At 43.3% G+C, this 17660-nt stretch overlaps 1 protein-coding gene across 1 annotated transcript in view; it reads right to left on the bottom strand.

Moving 5' to 3' along the window:
• The window catches only part of Kdm4c (lysine demethylase 4C), a 184658-nt gene extending 177604 nt beyond the window's left edge, over positions 1-7054 (bottom strand). Inside the window, exon 1 of the mRNA XM_051163382.1 lies at positions 6889-7054. The gene's annotated coding sequence lies outside the window, so the exon portion shown is untranslated. The remainder of the gene's footprint in view (positions 1-6888) is intronic.
• Positions 7055-17660: the final 10606 nt, after the last annotated feature.

Raw genomic sequence — 17660 nt, 5'->3', positions numbered from 1 at the left:
ATGTGACTGAAAACAAGACTGAGAAGGGTTAGAGAGACGACTAGAAAAGGAAGTTAGGAGTTCATGATGTGAATACGCCAGGAAGTAATTTTGGACTTCTATCCCTTAACATCTCCAGTTCTTGGAACTCAAACATTTTTTCACATCATTCCAGAAGATAATAGTTCTCTAAAGTTACCTATTCTGGGAAAACTGAAGCAAAACTTATTTCTTGTTGCTGTGATGAAAAATGAGATGGGGGTGGAGGAGGTAGAGCACCAAGGAGACAATTTGTCCAACAAAATTTACGCAGACAAAACAGAGGCTTGTATATATGGTGGGGAGTGAGATGCGATTAGTTTGCCTAGTTAGTATATTCTGAAGAAAAGTTCATGACATAAGTGAAAAAGAACAAACGCCAAGATTTCTGACCTGAGGCTGCAGATGTAGCTCAATCACACAATCATACCTGCCTAGCATGCACCACACAATCACACCTGCCTAGCATGCACCACACAATCACACCTGCCTAGCATGCACCACACAATCACACCTGCCTAGCATGTACCACACAATCACACCTGCCTAGCATGCACCACACAATCACACCTGCCTAGCATGCACCACACAATCACACCTGCCTAGCATGCACCACACAATCACACCTGCCTAGCATGCACCACACAATCACACCTGCCTAGTATGCACCACACAATCACACCTGCCTAGCATGCACCACACAATCACACCTGCCTAGCATGCACCACACAATCACACCTGCCTAGCATGCACCACACAATCACACCTGCCTAGCATGCACCACACAATCATACCTGCCTAGCATGCACCACACAGTCATACCTGCCTAGCATGCACCAGGACTGAGTCCCAGCGGTGCAGTGTAGGGCTAGCTCTGGCATTATCAGTAATTCCAACACCTAAAAATCCTAGAACTCCATAGGCTGAGACATGCCTGAAATAAGGGAAGGAGGTGGGTCCAAGTATGGTGGGGCATAGCTATAGTCTCTGCACTAGGGAGACTGAGGCAGGAAAACCACTAGTTCAAGTTCAGCCTGAGCTACATAGAGTTTGGAACCAGTATAGATAGTAAGACCCTGTCTTTGCGGGATAGGGGGGTGGGGGAGGGGGGATCCTGTCTGAATAAACAGAGAAAAAGAAAAGAACCTGACCTGAAAATCCAGCAGCTCTGGAGACTTAAGCAAGGCGGATCACTGTGAGTTAGAAGCCACATAGTGGGCTCTATAATGAGAGGGACAGTAGCCTGGGTCACACAGAAAGACCAGACCCTGTCCCCAAATTACTGCCTCTGCCTCCTGAGTGCTGGGATTAAAGGTGTGCACCACCATGCCTTTGAACTTCCTAAAGAGATTATTCTGACTGCATGGATGAGATCAAACCCAGGGACCATAGAATATGAAAGGAAATGTATTTTCAGTGTATCCATTAATTCCAAAGGACAGAGAGGGAAGTATGACAGGAAGATTGAAAAATAAAATGAATTTGAAGTAACCTAAATCTGTGTTCCCAGGCATGGTCACTCAAAATGGTTCCAGAACCTTTTAAGATGAAAGCTGTGGTTTTCGAGTAGCCAGCATCCAATATCTAATAAGTCCTTAGCACATAGTACATATTACTGTTTTCTTTAAATGTATGTAGAATATACCACCCAACAAAAATAAACAAAACAAATATTGGCCCATTATTCAAGCACACTCTCAGTCTGCCAAAATATCCAATATATTCATAAATACATTCATCAGAAGAAAAAGAGTTATTGGCACATACTTCACTCTTATATCCTAAATAATTTCAGATGCCAAATTCTGTTTTCTAAAATGTTTAATTTCAGTATCAAAAAATTCCATGTAAGCTGGGCATGGTGGCACACACCTTTAATCCCAGTACTCAGGAGACAGAGGCAGGCGGATCTCTGTGAGTTCCGAGGCCAGCCCGGTCTATATAGCAAGTCCAAGACAGCCAAGGCTAACACAGAGAGACTCTGTCTAGAAAAACCAAATAAATAAATAAATAAATAGATGCATGGTAAGCAACCAGTAGTAATCTCATGATACCATATCCTAAAACTTTCTGATAGACATGAGACTTAAATTTTTTTATTTTTTTAAGGCTATACTTAAAAAATTTTTTTTTCATCTAAATTAGTAAAAGTAAATGCTAGGGCTGGAGAGATGGCTCAGTATTTAAGAGCTCTGACTGCTCTTCCAAAGGACCAGGGTTCAATTACCAGCACCCACATAACAGCTCACAACCGCCTGTAACTCCGAAATCTGACACCCTTACACAGACATACATGCAGGCAAAATAAAAATAAGTAAAATTTTTAAGAAAGTAATCGCTATAGGAAGAAAATTTACCAAACAAAACAAAGCAATAATAGGGGCTAAAGAATGGCTCAACAGCTATGAGCCCTGGGTTCTCAAGTTTCAGGGGATCTGACACCCTTACAACCCGATAAAACACCAATGCACATAAAATAAAAATAAATCAGCCGGGCATGGTGGCATACACCTTTATACCCAGCACTTGAGAGGAAGAGGCAGTTGGATCCCTGTGAGTTCGAGGCCATCCTTATCTACAAAATGAGTCCCGGATAGCAAGGACTGTTACACAGAGAAACCCTGTCTGGAAGAGAGAGAGAGAGAGAGAGAGAGAGAGAGAGAGAGAGAGAGAGAGAGAGAGAGAGAGAGAAACCCTGCCTCAAAAAAACAAAAAAAGTGGGGCAGGGTAGTGCATGCCTTTAATCCCAGCACACCTGGTCTATGAGGATAGTCTAGGACAGCCAAGGCTACACAGAAAAACCCCATCTCGAAAAAACAAAAATAGACAAAAATAATTAAATAAATAAATAAAGCTAAATTATTTCTTTTAAAAAATGAGTTTCCCCAGACAGGTATGGTGCACTCTCCTTTAATCCCAACACTTGGGAGACAGAGGCAGGTGGATCTTTGTGAGTTCGAGGCCAGCCTGGTCTACAAGTGAGTCTAGGACAACCAGACAGCCAAGGCTACACAGAGAAACCCTGTCGGGGGTGGAGGGTCATTTCCCCAACCCCCCTGCTCTGTTACAGACTCTAGCTATTTTGTAACAGGCTGGTTCCCACAATGAAGAATCACGTGAAAGTGGAGCATGGAGGATAACCTTTGGGGCGGGGGGGGGGGGGGGGGGGGGGTTCAAGACAGAGTTTCTCTGTGTAGCCTTGGCTGTCCTAGACTCGCTTTGTAGACCAGCCTGGCCTTGAACTCACAGGATCCGCCTGCCTCTGCTTCCTGAGTGCGGGGATTAAAGGTGTGCACCACCATGCCTTTAAACTTCTTAAAGAGATTATTCTGACTGCATGGGTGGGACCAAACTCAGCTACCATGGAATATGAAAGGAAATGTATTTTCAGTGTATCCACTAATTCCAAGAGACAGAAGGAAGTATGAAAGGAAGATTGAAAAATAAAATGAGCTAGGGCATTGGGTCTGCCTCACTCTACTTAAATCTCATAACTAAAGGAAATTATGAATTATGTGTCAGTTCCCTGTCCAAACTTACTGTTGCTATTATCTTGTTTCATTTAACACTAGTATTTTAAATTCATATTTTAGAACTCACACACTCTCTCTAGTGGTAAAGACAAAAATACACAGTGCATACCTAAGGCCCTAGCTCTGATCTCCAGAACTGCAAAAACAAAACAATGACATTATACACCTCCAAAGAAATTCAGATGAGAAACAGTGAGAGGAGAAAGGAATGGTGGCACAAGCCTTTCATGCCTGCACTGTGGAGGCAGAGGCAGACAGATCTCTGGGAGTTCCAGGCCAGCCTGGTATACATAGTGAGTTCCAGGCCAGCCAGAGCTACAGAGTCCCTTTCCCCAAAAAATAAACAAACAGCTGAATCTTGAGGTAGGTTGAGTCCCAGCTTCCTGAGCAACCTCCACACTAAATTCTAGACTGGCTATACCAGTTTGCACACCCACTAGCAATGAATAATCCTTTCCCCAGCAGCATGTGCTGTCACTTATGTTCTTGGTCTTGGCTATTCCAAGTTATGATGAAATATCAAAGGAGTTTTAATTCACATTTCCCTAATGACTAAATATATTGATTATTTCTTTAAGTGTTTCTCAGACATTTGTGTTTCTTTTTACTTACTTTTAAAATTCTGTACCCCGTTTTGTTGTTGTTGTGTTGTCTTGTTTTATTTCGTTTTCCATGTTGGTTTTGGTTTTTCAAAACAGGGTCTGTCTGTGTAGCCTATACGGGTCTTTTGTGTGTGCATCCTTCCTGTTGTCCCTGGAAGATGCTGTTTCTTTGGAGTCATCCATTGCCTCTGGCCTTAGAGTCTTTCCACCTACTCTTCTGCAGAGATTCTTGAGACTTGGGCATTGAGAAATTTGATGAAGACATCTCATTTAGACTGAGTGCTCCAAAGTTCTCACTCTCTGCACATCGTCCAGTTGTGGGCCTCTGTTAATTACCACCTACTGTAAGAAGCTTCTCTGATGAGTGTTTAGTGAGACATTGGTCTATGGCTATAGCATTAAGCCACTAACAGTCATTTATTATAGTGTTATTTAGCAGAGAAGCAGTAGTAGATTTTTTTTTCCTAGACCCATGACCTATTTCAAGTGCATGGCCACTTAAGCAGTATCATGGATTCCATGTCATGGTAAATCTAATAATAAAAAAAAAAGGGTATTGAATACTCCAGTAACAGCAAAATAAGTTGCAGGCAGGTTACAGGGCTTGTTGCTGGGTAATATTGAAGATTAACTTTCTTCTCTTGTATGGTTTAAAGTACCTTCCAGCACCATGAATGCTAGTGAGCAGGGGTAAAGCATCTTTTTGGGTACTGGCTCAATTTCATGGGTATCGTGTCTGATGGTATAAGTAGGTGGTGTTTTAGTATTAGGGCCTTAATATCAGGTTGTGGCAAGTAACCAATAGCTTTGGTGATAGCCTGTTAAGTTTTGCTGTCATATTTATAGGATCCATTTGGCTAATGACTCAAAAAGATGTAACACATTTCCAGTACTGGGGTTTTGTGGCCAGCAAGTTTGAGAACACTTAGGCAGTGATCGTGCTAATAGTAAAAACATTTTTTTCTTTTTTTCCATCTTAGAGATTGAACCTAAGATCTTCAGATACTAAGCATTCACATACCACTTGAGCTATATTCCCTGACTGAAGAGTAAGGGGAAAACGGTAGATTTTAGAGAGTAGCATTGCATAAATAAATGTGAACACCTGGAATCCATGCACTGCGGAGGCAGAAGCAGGTGCATCTCCTTGAGTTCAAGGCAGAATTACATAAAGTAAGACCTTGACTCAAAAACAACCAAAAGGAAAAAAAAAGTTAAGGTCATTAACTTTTTTTTTGTATGTGCATTAGTGTTTTGCCTGCATTAATGTCTGTGTGACATTGGAGTTACAGTTGTCAGCTGCCATGTGGGTGCTTGGAATTGAACCCAGGTCCTCTGGAAGAGCAGCCGGTGGGTCCCCTTAACTACTGAGCCATCTCTCCAGCCCAAGAGTCACTAATTTTTTTTTTTTAAAGATGTATCTATTTATTCATTATGTATACAAATCTCGTTATAGATGGTTGTGAGCCAACATGTGGTTGCTGGGAATTGAACTCATGACCTCTGGAAAAGCAGTCAGTGTGTCCTTAACCTCTGAGCCATCTCTCCAGCTCAAGTCACTAATTTTTTAACCATTACTTTTTTTTTTTTTTCCTTGTTTTTTCGAGACAAGAGTTTCTCTGTGTATCCTTGGCTGTCCTGAACTCACTTTGTAGACCAGGCTGGCCTCGAATTCACAGTAATCCATCTGCCTCTGCCTCCTGAGTGCTGGGATTATTAAAGGTGTGCGGCGCCACCACCGCCCTCCCAGCCACCATCACACTTTTAAATGAGAATATTAGAAACCTTTGCATAGAAACAATGAAGCTCTCCCTCTCCTGTTTTTAAGTGCAAAACTCAAGTGGGTGAAAAGGAGCAAAGACTGGTGATAAGCTATGCGAACCAAACAGAGCCTTATCTACAGCTTCTCTCAAGAACTGTCTGCAGTTCTAAATCAAGCTTTCTAAGCAGTGCTAGGTAAATCACCAAGTGTGAATGACTTGAGTGCAAAAAGAAAAAGAAAAAAGAATAAGTTTGCTAAGTCTTCTCTGGTAACACCTGACCAAAGGCAGTTCGTGCGAGCTTGCGGGGCTGGGGGCTGCCTCTTGGGTCCACTACGAAAACCTCAGAACTGAGTCCAGCTGCTTTCACTGCTAAGCAGAAAACACCCAAGTTCTAGCCCCATGTAGCCCGCCTGCCTTCCCCGCCGCATTCCCACCGCACAACACGCCCTGCCCCTGCAAGTTCACTTGCCACATCAAGCTCGCATTTATTAAGCACCCACTGTTTACCCCGCATCATGGCTCCTCCAAGAACTGCACAAAGAAATGGCCTCAGGACGGAGCAAAGAAAAACGAAAAGATCATCTGCCAGGGCAAGAACAAACCCGAGTGAGGGGCGGGCTACCTGCGACCTCGCGGGTGGGGACCTCCCGACCCCAAAGGGAGGCCCGGAGGGCGCCCAGGAGGCCGAGCCTTCCCGCAGTCGGCCGCAGTCGGGTTGGTCGGTGCCGCAGTCCACCCAGGCGCGGCAGTCCAGAGCAGGCACCACCTCGGTTCGGCTCCGAGGAGACCGACGGGCGAGCTCCCGAACCCGGAGGCCCAGAGTGGGCTGTCACGGCCGCCTCCTCCCTCCCAGCGGACGGCTGTGCACTGCAGCCCTCTCTACCCCCCCCGCCCAGGCCCCGTGCCGCTGTCCTGAGAAGACCGGCCGAGGCCACCAGCCTTCCCGCTCTGCCCACAACAAGAAGCGGTTACCTGCGCCGCGGGCAGAGGCCCAGAGGCCTCCGGAACGAAGGAGGATGGAAAAGTGCGGCCTTCCCCGAGGGCTTTGGGATCTTTGGAAGACTTGTTCCGCACTAGGTGACAGCTGTTCGCTGCGCACGCGCACGGGGCGCCGCCGCGGGATCCCTCCGCCGCTTGCCCTCCCTCCCTCCCTCCACCCCCTCCCTCCCCCTCGGCTCCCTGGTGGGCGGGCGGCTTCGGCGCGCAGCCTCTTCCTGAGTGTGGGGCAAGAGCGCCCACGTGACCGCTGGGCAGGGCGCTCTCTGGGTCACGTGGGCTTCTAAACTGCTTAAAGGTGCCCGCCACCTTACTTAGAGCTGAGACTCGGGCTGCCTGCTTAGCGGAAGTTCTCAGTTGTGTTTTTCCTTTTGCCTTAAGGACAGTCTCTTCTTTCTCAGAGGAAAAAAACGCTGAAAAAGCAGGAGCGGGGTCCCTCCAGGCTGGACCTGAAGTACTAAACGCCCCGCACTCCTGCGGAAACTCTGGCTGCCGGTCTATGGCAACCCAGGGCCACAAGGACTACTGACTGATTTTTACCTTTGGGGAGGTGCCCAGGAAGTCCAGGCCCGCGATGACATTGTCCTGTGCTAGAATTCCATTCAAGGGCCTGCGACTCTGAGCCTCCTTACTTAAGTGGGAAATCCCATGTGAGCAACGAGTTCCCAAATTCCTCGCAACCAGCCTCCCCCAAGTAAAAACTCCTAATTCTTTTTGTTGTTGTCATTTTTGTTTGCCCCCGCCCCCCCCCCAGACGGTTTCTCTGTGTAGCCTTGACTGTCCTGGACTTATTTTGTAGACCAGGCTGGCCTCGAACTCACAGTGATCCTCCTGCCTCTGCTTCCCAGATGCTGGGATTAAAGGCGTGCGCCACCACGCCTGGCTAAACTCTTAATTTAGGGATTTCCGGGTTAGGGAGCCTGAATTGAAGCAACGAAGTGCAGGAACTTCTGGACCCCTGCAAGTTTAGATGTGAGTTAGCCACCTACATGTTTATGTAAACTGACTTCTAGGACGGCAGAGGAATCACACAGACCTCAAACTTTTGCTGACAGATAAGTGGCTGAACACTAAATGTTTTTCAAGGCTAAATAGTATTTAACATCCCACAGTTCATTTGTTGGGTCATTTGTTTTATTTCCTCTAATGACTAAGATTGACCAGGTACATACAAAAGTGAGTACACCAGCGCCGTCATTTAACCTGTTGTGTTTTGTTACAAAGCCTTGATTTCTAGTGGATGTGGTGGCATACAATTTGGGAGGTCGTCCTCAGCAACATAGCAAATTTGAGGTTAGCTCAAGCTACTTAAGACTTTCTGAAAATGAAAACTAATCACCACTTTTTAAAAAGCCTCAACAAATCCACGAAAATGTCCTTAAATTTGTGTCTTTTTTATTAGAGGGAGGATTGTATAGACAGGTGGAATATTGATAACCTAGAAATACTGAGACTGAGCCACCATATTTCTTTGACTGTTGAAAATACAGCTTTGGGGGCTGGAGAGATGGCTCAGAGGTTAAGAGCACTGTCTGCTCTTCCACAGGCCCTGAGTTCAATTCCCAGCAACCACATATGTGGCTCACAACCATCTATTATGAGATCTGGTTCCCTTTCTGGCACGCAGGCACACGTGCAAAACACTGCATGAATAATAAGCCAATAAATCTTTTTATTAAATAAATCTTTTTTTTTTTTTTAAAGAAGAAAATACTGCTTAGGGTGTGGGTAGCCACAGTTCTGAACTTGACTAACTTATGTGACCAACTGGTAATTTTCCAATGTGTATATTATTAAGATTGATAACCCTCCTCCAAGGCAATTGAATATACTAAAAACTATAGATACATGTCTTTAAAATCTAGGGTATTTTGTGAACTAGGTACACCAATGAATTACATGTATATTAACCAAATAGTTGAGATAGTTCAATGAGTAGTATTTTCTTTTGTTGTTACTGTTTTCTTTTGGTTTTTTGAGACAAGATTTCTCTGTGTAGCCTTGGCTATCCTGGTCTCACTTTGTAGACCAGGCTGGCCTCCAGTTCACAGAGACCCACCTGCCTCTACCTCCCAGAGTGCTGTGATTACAGGCATGAGCCACCGTGCTCATTGTCAAGGAAATATTTCATGCTCTCATTTATGGGCCCTAGACATTATATACACATAAACTCAACATTATGTATTAGTGGCATGAAAATAGGAACAAGACTATCTTGGGAACAAAGAAAACAAATAAGAAGAGTGAAAGAAGTGCAATCTTGCTGGGCGTGGTGGAGCCACCCTTAATCTCAAAACCTGAGAGGCAGAGGCAAGGGATCACTGTGAGTTTGAGGCCAGCCTAGTCTACAAAACAAGTCCAGAATAGCCAAGGCTAACATAGAGAGACTCTGTCTCGAAAAACAAAACAAAACAAAACAAACAAACAAAAACAACAACAAAAAAAGAAGAAGTGCAATCTGGAAAGGTATGCTTAAAATACCTCATATACTTATATGAAAAATAATTTTAGTCAACTGTCTATAACAGAAATAAAGGTCAGTGTCAAAAGTTCCCTCAACCTCCACCCCTGCTGGGCACAATGGTTTGCCTTTATTCCCAGCATTTGGGATGCACAAGTAGGTGGATCTCTAAGTTCCAGGGCAGCCTAGCTTACAGAGTAAGTTCTAGGATGGCCAGGACTGCACAGAGAAATCCTGTCTTTTTTTCTTTTCTTAAGATTTATTTATTTATTATTGTGTATATAGTGTTCTGCCTGCATGTACACCTGTAGGTCAGAAGAGGGCATCAGATCACATTACAGATGGTTGTGAAGCACCATGTGGTTGTTGGGAATTGAACTCAGGACCTTTGGAAGGGCAGACTATACTCTTAACCACTGAGCCATCTCTCCAGCGCTGAGAAACCTTGTCTTTAAAATAATGATGATGATGATGATGATGATGATGATGATGATGATGATGATGATGTTTTCTAAGTTTGCTGGGAGTAGTGCCACAAGCCTTTATAGTCTGAGAACTTGGCAAGTGGACCTCTGTGAGTTCAAGGCCAGACTGGCTGTAGGTCAGCTGAAGCTATATAGAGAAAAAACTGTATGTAGTTTATTTTATATGTGTGTAATAATATAAATGTATATGTAAAAAAAAAGTAAATAAAAAAAAGAAAAGGAATTCAAGGAGCTGGTCTAGATTAAAAATAAAAATAACGGAGGAGGCTGGGCATGTGGCCTTTAATCCCAGTACTCAGGAGCAGAGGCAGGGGGATCTCTGTGGCTTCGAGGCCAGCCTGGTCTACAAAGTGAGTCCAGGACAGCAAGCCAGAGCTGTTACACGGAGAACCCTGTCTCAAAAATCAAAAAAAAAAAAAAAAAATGTACATGTGCTTGTGTATGTATGTAAGGAAAAAACAATGTGGCAGAGTTTGGGGTTTTTTTGTTGTTTTGTTTTGGTTTGGTTTGGTTTGGTTTGGTTTGGTTTGGTTTGGTTTTGGTTTTTCAAGACAGGATTTCTCTGCATAGGCTTAGCTGGCCTGACCTCACAGAAATCCACCTGCCTCTGCCTCCCCAAGTGCTGGGATTAAAGGTCTGTGCCATCATGCCCAGCAAAAATGATTTTATTCCTAAAGCAAATCTAAGTAAAACATGAATGTGCAGTCAGGAAGGACGCAAAGGAAAAGAAAACAAGGAACTAAAGAAAGCTTACTGCTGCTGGGCGTGGTGGTGCATGCCTTTGATCCCAGCACTGGGGAGGCAGAGACAGGTGGATCGCTGTGAATTCGAGGCCAGCTTGGTCTACAAAGTGAGTCCAAGACAGCCAAGGCTACACAGAGAAACCCTGTCTCGAAAACAAAAACAAACAAACAAACAAAAAAAAACCCAAAAAACTCTGTCTCAAAAAAACAAAAAAAAAAAACAAAAAAAAAGAAAGAAAGAAAGCTTACTGCTGAATTAGACTAGAAACCTGAACTCCCAACCCCTCATCTTAACGGAAACATAATGTTGCACGAATAGCAAGGATAATATAGCAAGTTATATTATCCTTTGTTTGTTTCTTTGTTTACTTTTTGTTTTTGTAGAAACGGTTTCTCAGCATGACACTGGCTGCCCTGGAACTCACTTGGTAGAAAAAGATGGCTTTGAACTTACAGAGATCCACCTGCCTCTGCCTTTGAGTACTGGGATTAAAGGTGTGCAGCACCATGCCTGGCTAGATTTTCCATTTTTTTCAACCAGAAGGACTTTCTTTCCTGATAATAATAATGACAATAATAATAATAATAATAATAATAATAATAATAATAATAATAATAATAATGAGGAGGAGGATGAAGAGGACAAGAGGTCTATATATGGAGGAGGAGTGGTTTTTTTGTTTTGTTTTTTTCTTTTTTTGGTTTTTCGAGACAGGGATTCTCTGTGTAGCCTTGGCTGTCCTGGACTCGCTTTGTAGACCAGGCTGGCCTCTTACAATGATCCACCTGCCTCTGCCTCCCGAGTGCCCCGATTAAAGATATGCGCCACCTCCACAAGGCATCATTTTTTTGGAGTGTTTATTTTTTGAAACAGGATCTTTCTATGTAGTGTGATGGCTAATTTCATCAACTACATCTGGAATTAAGTAAAAACATAAGCAGCTGGGCTGTGAGGGATTTTTGTTTCTTTTTTTAAAGATTTATTTATTTATTATGTATACAGTGTTTTGCTTGCATGTATATCTACACACCAGAAGAGGGCACCAGATCTCATTATAGATGGTTAGGAGTCACCATGTGGTGGCTAGGAATTGAACTCAGGACCTTTGGAAAAGCAAGCAGTGCTCTTAACCTCTGAGGCATCTCTCCAGCCCCGAGGGAATTTTCTTGACTGGATCGTTTGAAGTGGGAAGACCAAGACTAAACCTGATGTGCATCTTCTTGTGGCAGTCCTTATAATGGAAGAAGAAAGCTTCTGCTTTTTGCCTGCTTGCCATCTTCCCTGCTGCTAAGACATTAGAACTTACTTATTCAGGATTTCAACATAGACTGCATACCAGCTGAAATGTCCAGCCTTGTGGACTATCAACTACACAATTCTTAGCCAGGTGTGGTGGCGCATGCCTTTAATCCCTGCACATGGGAGGCAGAGGCAGGCGGATCTCTGTGAATTCAAGGCCAGCCTGGTCTACAAAGTGAGTCCAGGACAGCCAAGGTTACACAGAGAACCCTGCCTCAAAAAACCCAAAACCAAAAACAAATTTTTTGTGTCCTATGAAAGCCTTTACTTACCAGGAAACTAGGACAGAGGGGAGGACATCCTATTGGAACTCTAAATGAGAGAAGCATGGGAGAATAGCAAAGTAGAAGGATCCAGAGGGTCCTAGAAACCTACAAGTAGAACATTATGATAGGCAGATTTGGGCCCAGGGGTCCCGCTCAAACTAAGGCACCAGCCAAGGACAATACAGGCGGTAAACTTTAAACCCCTACCCAAATCTAGCCAATGGTCAGAACATTCTCCACAGTTGAGTGGAGAGTGGGATATAACTTTCTCACATACTCTGGTGCCTCACATTTGACCATGTCCCCTGGAGGGGGAGACCTGGTGGCACTCAGAGGAAGGACAGCAGGTTGCCAAGAAGAGACTTGATACCCAATGAGCATATACAGGGGGAGGTAATCCCCCTCAGGAACAGTCATAGGGGAGAGGAATAATGGGAAAATGGGAGGGAGGGAAGAATGGGAGGATACAAGGGATGGGATAAACATTGAGATGTAACAAGAATAAATTAATAAAAAAAATAAAAAAAAAAAAAAAAACAAATTTTTTGTCCTTCCTGTCAGGAGACAGTCATTTTTGGACTATCTGTAATTCACTCCAATAAATGGCATATAATGCATATAATAAGATTGTACATGCACATTCATTCATTCATTCATTCATTCATTCTATCAGTTCAGTTCCTTTAGAGAATCCTGACTAATACCGTAGACCATGGTGGCTTTGAACTTGAGGTGAGGTCCTTGCATCAGTCTCCCAAGTACTATGTAGACAGTCTTGAGTCACCATGTCCAGCAATTCTCAATTCTTAAAATGCTTTTTTGCCTGTAAGTCCTTCTGTCTTTGAATTTCAGTTACAGCCTGTTCTGAAACCAGATCTGACCACCTGTTCTCAATAATCCATTTAAAAGAAAGGGGGTGGGAGGTGGGGGGCGGGTGGAGAACAGGAGCCAGGTGTGTGGCACAAGCCTGTAATACCAGCACTCAGGAGGCAGAAGTAGGCGGATCTCTGTGAGTTTGAGGCCAGCCTGGTCTACAAAGTGAGTCCAAGACAGCCAAAGCTACACAGAGAGACCCTGTCCTGAAAAAAGAAAAAAAAAAAAGGAAAACAGAAAAAAAAAAATAGATGTATTTGATGTACATTGGGAAGAAGGGCAAAGAAAATCAATGACTTCCCTGTGTAGCCTTGGCTGTCCTGGGCTCACTTTGTAGACCAGGCTGGCCTCGAACTCACAGTGATCCGCCTGCCTCTGCTTCCCAGATGCTGGGATTACAGGCAAGCGCCACCACGCCCAGCCTGAGGTTTAAATTTAAATAGCAGGCTAAGGATATGCCCTTCTAAACACTCCGTCAAGATGTGTTAGACCACCATCATTGTCTGAGCTTCATTTTTTTTTTTTTTTAAGATTTATTTATTATGTATACAGTAAGCACCAGATCACATTATAGCTGGTTGTGAGCCACCATGTGGTTGCTGGGAATTGAGCTTCATTCTTATGCAATTAGGCAGCCTGACAAATTGCTAAAGCTATGAAATCTGAAACCGTTTCCAGGAAAACCAGTCCCTTCTTGGTCTGGTGCCTTTTTTTCTGATTGCAGCATGAGATTCCTGTTTCTTTAAGGTCCATTGTTTCAATAGTCTGAAAGTCAGTCTGAGAGACGCAATGTCTCTTTATTTCTGCCTAACCTATTAGTTTACCTTGAAAAACCCCTTTCCTCCTAAAGTCAACAAAAATTGCAGGAAATGCTCCTAACTGCTGCCTTAGAGGTCTCTAGTGTGGATAGTGAGCAAACGCAAGCTGTGCACTTCTTTGTTTCTGCCCCTCCTTTACTGTCTAACCCTATCAACAGGTCTCTATCATGAACTTGCTATCCATTTAGCCCTTTGAACGCCCCAGAGGTTCCCTGTCTTCCTCCTCTGCTCTTCTGCCCTACTTCTGTCCTTAACCAGATCCAAGATCCCTGAGGGCTTTCTCACAAACAATAGAAAGCCTTATTCAAAGGAGGAAAAAGTAAAGGTCTTGCTTTTTGTTTTGTTTTGTTTTTTTGAGACAGGATTTCTCTGTGTAACAGTCCTGGCTGTCTTGCACTCACTTTTTAGACCAGGCTGGCCTCGAACTCACCTGTTCCGCCTGCTTCTGCCTCCCAAGTGCTGGGATCAAAGGAATGCACCACCATGCCCGGCTAAAGTCTTGTTTTGGGAAGACAAAGAGAGAGAGAGAGAGAGAGAGAGAGAGAGAGAGAGAGAGAGAGAGAGAGAGAGATAACTTTCTTTCTTTTCTTGTTTTGTTTATTGTTTTGTTTTCAAGAGACAAGGTTTCTCTACGTAGCCTTGGCTGTCCTGGACTCACTTAGTAGACCAGGCTACAAACCAGGCTTGCCTTGAACTCACAGAGATCTATCTGCCTCTGCCTCCCAGAGTGCTGGGATTACAGGAATGTGTCATCACGCCGGCTGAGATTTTTTTCTACAGTGGGCATTTCTACATGAACTTTCGTTTAAAATCTTCTGACATTACTAAGGCTTTTGTTTTATTCTTGCTTTGTAGACCAGGCTGGCCTCGAACTCACAGCGATCCGCCTGCCTCTGCCTCCTGAATGCTGGTATTAAAGGCATGTGCCACCACAGGGCTGTGGGCTCAGCTGTGGGTCTCAAACTCTTTAAAATCATTTCTTGACTCTACTTCCCAAATTCAGGGATTACAAGAGTTAGTCACCACAACTGGTTTGTTTTTTTGTTCAGTTGCTTCTACTTGCTAATGTGCAGAGGGTCATCCTGGTTGAATCCCCGACATTATGTGTGATTCCAGCATTGACTTCTTCATTCATTGGCTACAGAGAAGACCATGTACTCACTTTCCGTTCTTTTCTTTCTTTCTTTTTATTTTTATTTATTTATTTATTTATTTTTGGTTTTTCGAGTCACAGTTTCCTGGCTGTCCTGGACTACAATAGTAGACAGGGATGGCCTTGAACTCCCAGAGATCCGCCTCTGCCTCCTGAGTGCTGGGATTAAAGGCGTGCACCACCACCACACCTGGCTTCTTTTCATACTTTTTCAAGAATGCCACCAGTGAATTAAGTCTGAGTGTGTTTATGAATTTGTTTTTTGTTTATTTGAGATAGTCTCTTGTAGTCTAGGTGACCTTCAACTTGCTATGTAGCTAAATATATCCTTGAATGCCTGTTTCCACCTCTCAAGTCCTGAATTTAAAGTGTATTCAACCATGTTCAGCTCAATGTATAGAAATACCAAGCTCCAAAATTTGCTGCTACTGAGATTCCAGAGTCAAACAGCCTGCCTACTCATACCATACCCTAAAAGTGGCGTAATGTTGACTGGAAATGACACCTTTTTTTTTTTTTTTTTTTGCTTTTCAAGACAATCTGAGGCCACAGCCTGGGCTTCATGAGACTCAGTGTCAAATAAATAAAATAATGAAATAAGACAGTACTTAAGGTTGATTATGCACATGTTTGATAATCCTTGTTGGTCATTAATTCAGTAAATGAACATTCATTCATTCATTCATTCATCATCTGTCTCATGTTCTTAATGATTCAGACTAATACTGATAGATATTTAAACACGGTAGACTGACCATAAACTGCCTCAGTGATGCCACTGGACTCTCTTAACACTAACAAAGCCTTTCCTATTGACCTAATTTTATTAGCTACATTTGACATAAGAGGATTATCTACCTAGCAGCTGTATTGCTTTAATCTGCTTGATCCCTTTTCACAGACTGGCTTTCATGTATGCTAGGCTGGCCTAGAATTCACTATGTCGCTAAAAGCAGTGTCAAGTACAAGGGGCATGGGTAGTAGACACTACGCCATTTAAACCTTCCATAACCTATAGACATTTTCCTTGAACTCTCCAGTCTCCTGGACCACATGATACTGATGCCATGAGGTCATCACACATCTCTCAACCCCTGATATTCTCAGTGGATCTTGCTTGTGTTCCTTGGCGCAAGGGCTTTGCTCTAGACTTTTAGGACATCCTTTGAGGTTGGTTTCCTTGTTCTGGACAGCTGCAGGATAACACTGCCAAACTTTCCTTTCTGTCAGCCACATCTTGCTGGTAAAAGGACCCCAACTTGGGTTGACAGTCTCTACCCTCTATATACTTTACAGCCTATACTCTTGGGGGGAAGGGGATAATTGCCCATCTGATCAACTGTTGGATAATTGCACACCACCAGCTGTTACCATAGGTTTTAAAGCCTTCCTGGAATTTATTATCACACTATTTTGCTTTCTATTGATTTTTTTTTTCCTCTAGGAACTCCAGGATGACACAAATCTCACAGACTTTTTTGTCAGTTTTTCCATTCTTCTATCCCACTTTGATTGATTTTGCATTTTATAAGCCTAATTTATTTGTTGGCCTGCATCATTAAGATTTGTCAGCGTTTCTTCTAAAGTAATGATTATGTCCCACCATGGGGTTCAGCAAAGCTACTAAAACCCCTATATCATTATTGAATCAATCCGTTTTTAAAATTCTCCTGTAAATTTAGCTACATGAGGTCCAATGAAATGGGCATCAAATACTGCCCAATTCTCAACTTCCTTTATGGTCTTCTAGTATGTGATATTCATGTAGACCTCAACTGTTGATAACCACATATCTCTACTGGGTCCTACAAGCCAGCTCATCAGGGATCTGATTTTATTCATATTTCTTTAAGCTATGTAGCCATCCCAAGAATACATGAATAAACCAGGCATGGTGGCATATGCCTTTAATCCCAACACTCCCGAGGCAGAAGCAGGTGGATCTCTGTGAGTTGAGGCCAGCCTGGTCTACAAAGTGAGTCCAGGACAGTCAAGGTTACACAGAGAGACCCTGTTTCGAAGAAACAGAAACAACAAACAAACAAAAAGAACGGACGAATAGTTATGTTACCCAGTTTCTGCACTTTAACAGCTGAGCTTGATCCTATTTCCCCTGTATCCTACAGCTTTATGAACCAGGCTGTGACAGACTCTTTTACTGTTGTTCAATAGTCTTTCCAATTTCAAGCAGTTGAGAAATAGAACACTCACTACCATGGCCTCTGACATTGAACCATTTTTAGGATTTCCATCTGCTTGCTGGATTATGCTCGGTTTCCTTTCTCTGTACTAAAGGTTGGATCATATGGGTATCTTCTGTCACCTTTATCTTCATCTCTTTTCTGATCCTAGGAAGACTTTTTGGGGGGGGGGCAAATATATGAGTAGTGTTCTTTTAGTTTTATGTGTATTAGTGTTTTCCCTGCATGTATTTTTGTGCACCATATGTGTGTGTGTGTGCTGCCCTTGGAGGCCAGAACAGGGTGTTTGGTCCCTGGAATTGGAGTTGTAAATGACTGTAAGCCACTATGTGAGTGTGAGGAACAGAACCTGTCCTCTCTAAGGGCAGCAAGTACTTTTAACCACTAAACCATCTTTCTAGTTCTGATGAGTTCTGATCTCAGTACCATTAGGCTTCCCAACTGTAAG

The sequence above is a fragment of the Acomys russatus genome, chromosome 2, assembly GCF_903995435.1.
Source record: "Acomys russatus chromosome 2, mAcoRus1.1, whole genome shotgun sequence".
Lineage (NCBI taxonomy): Eukaryota > Metazoa > Chordata > Mammalia > Rodentia > Muridae > Acomys > Acomys russatus.
This window is presented reverse-complemented; position numbering and strand designations above follow the sequence as displayed.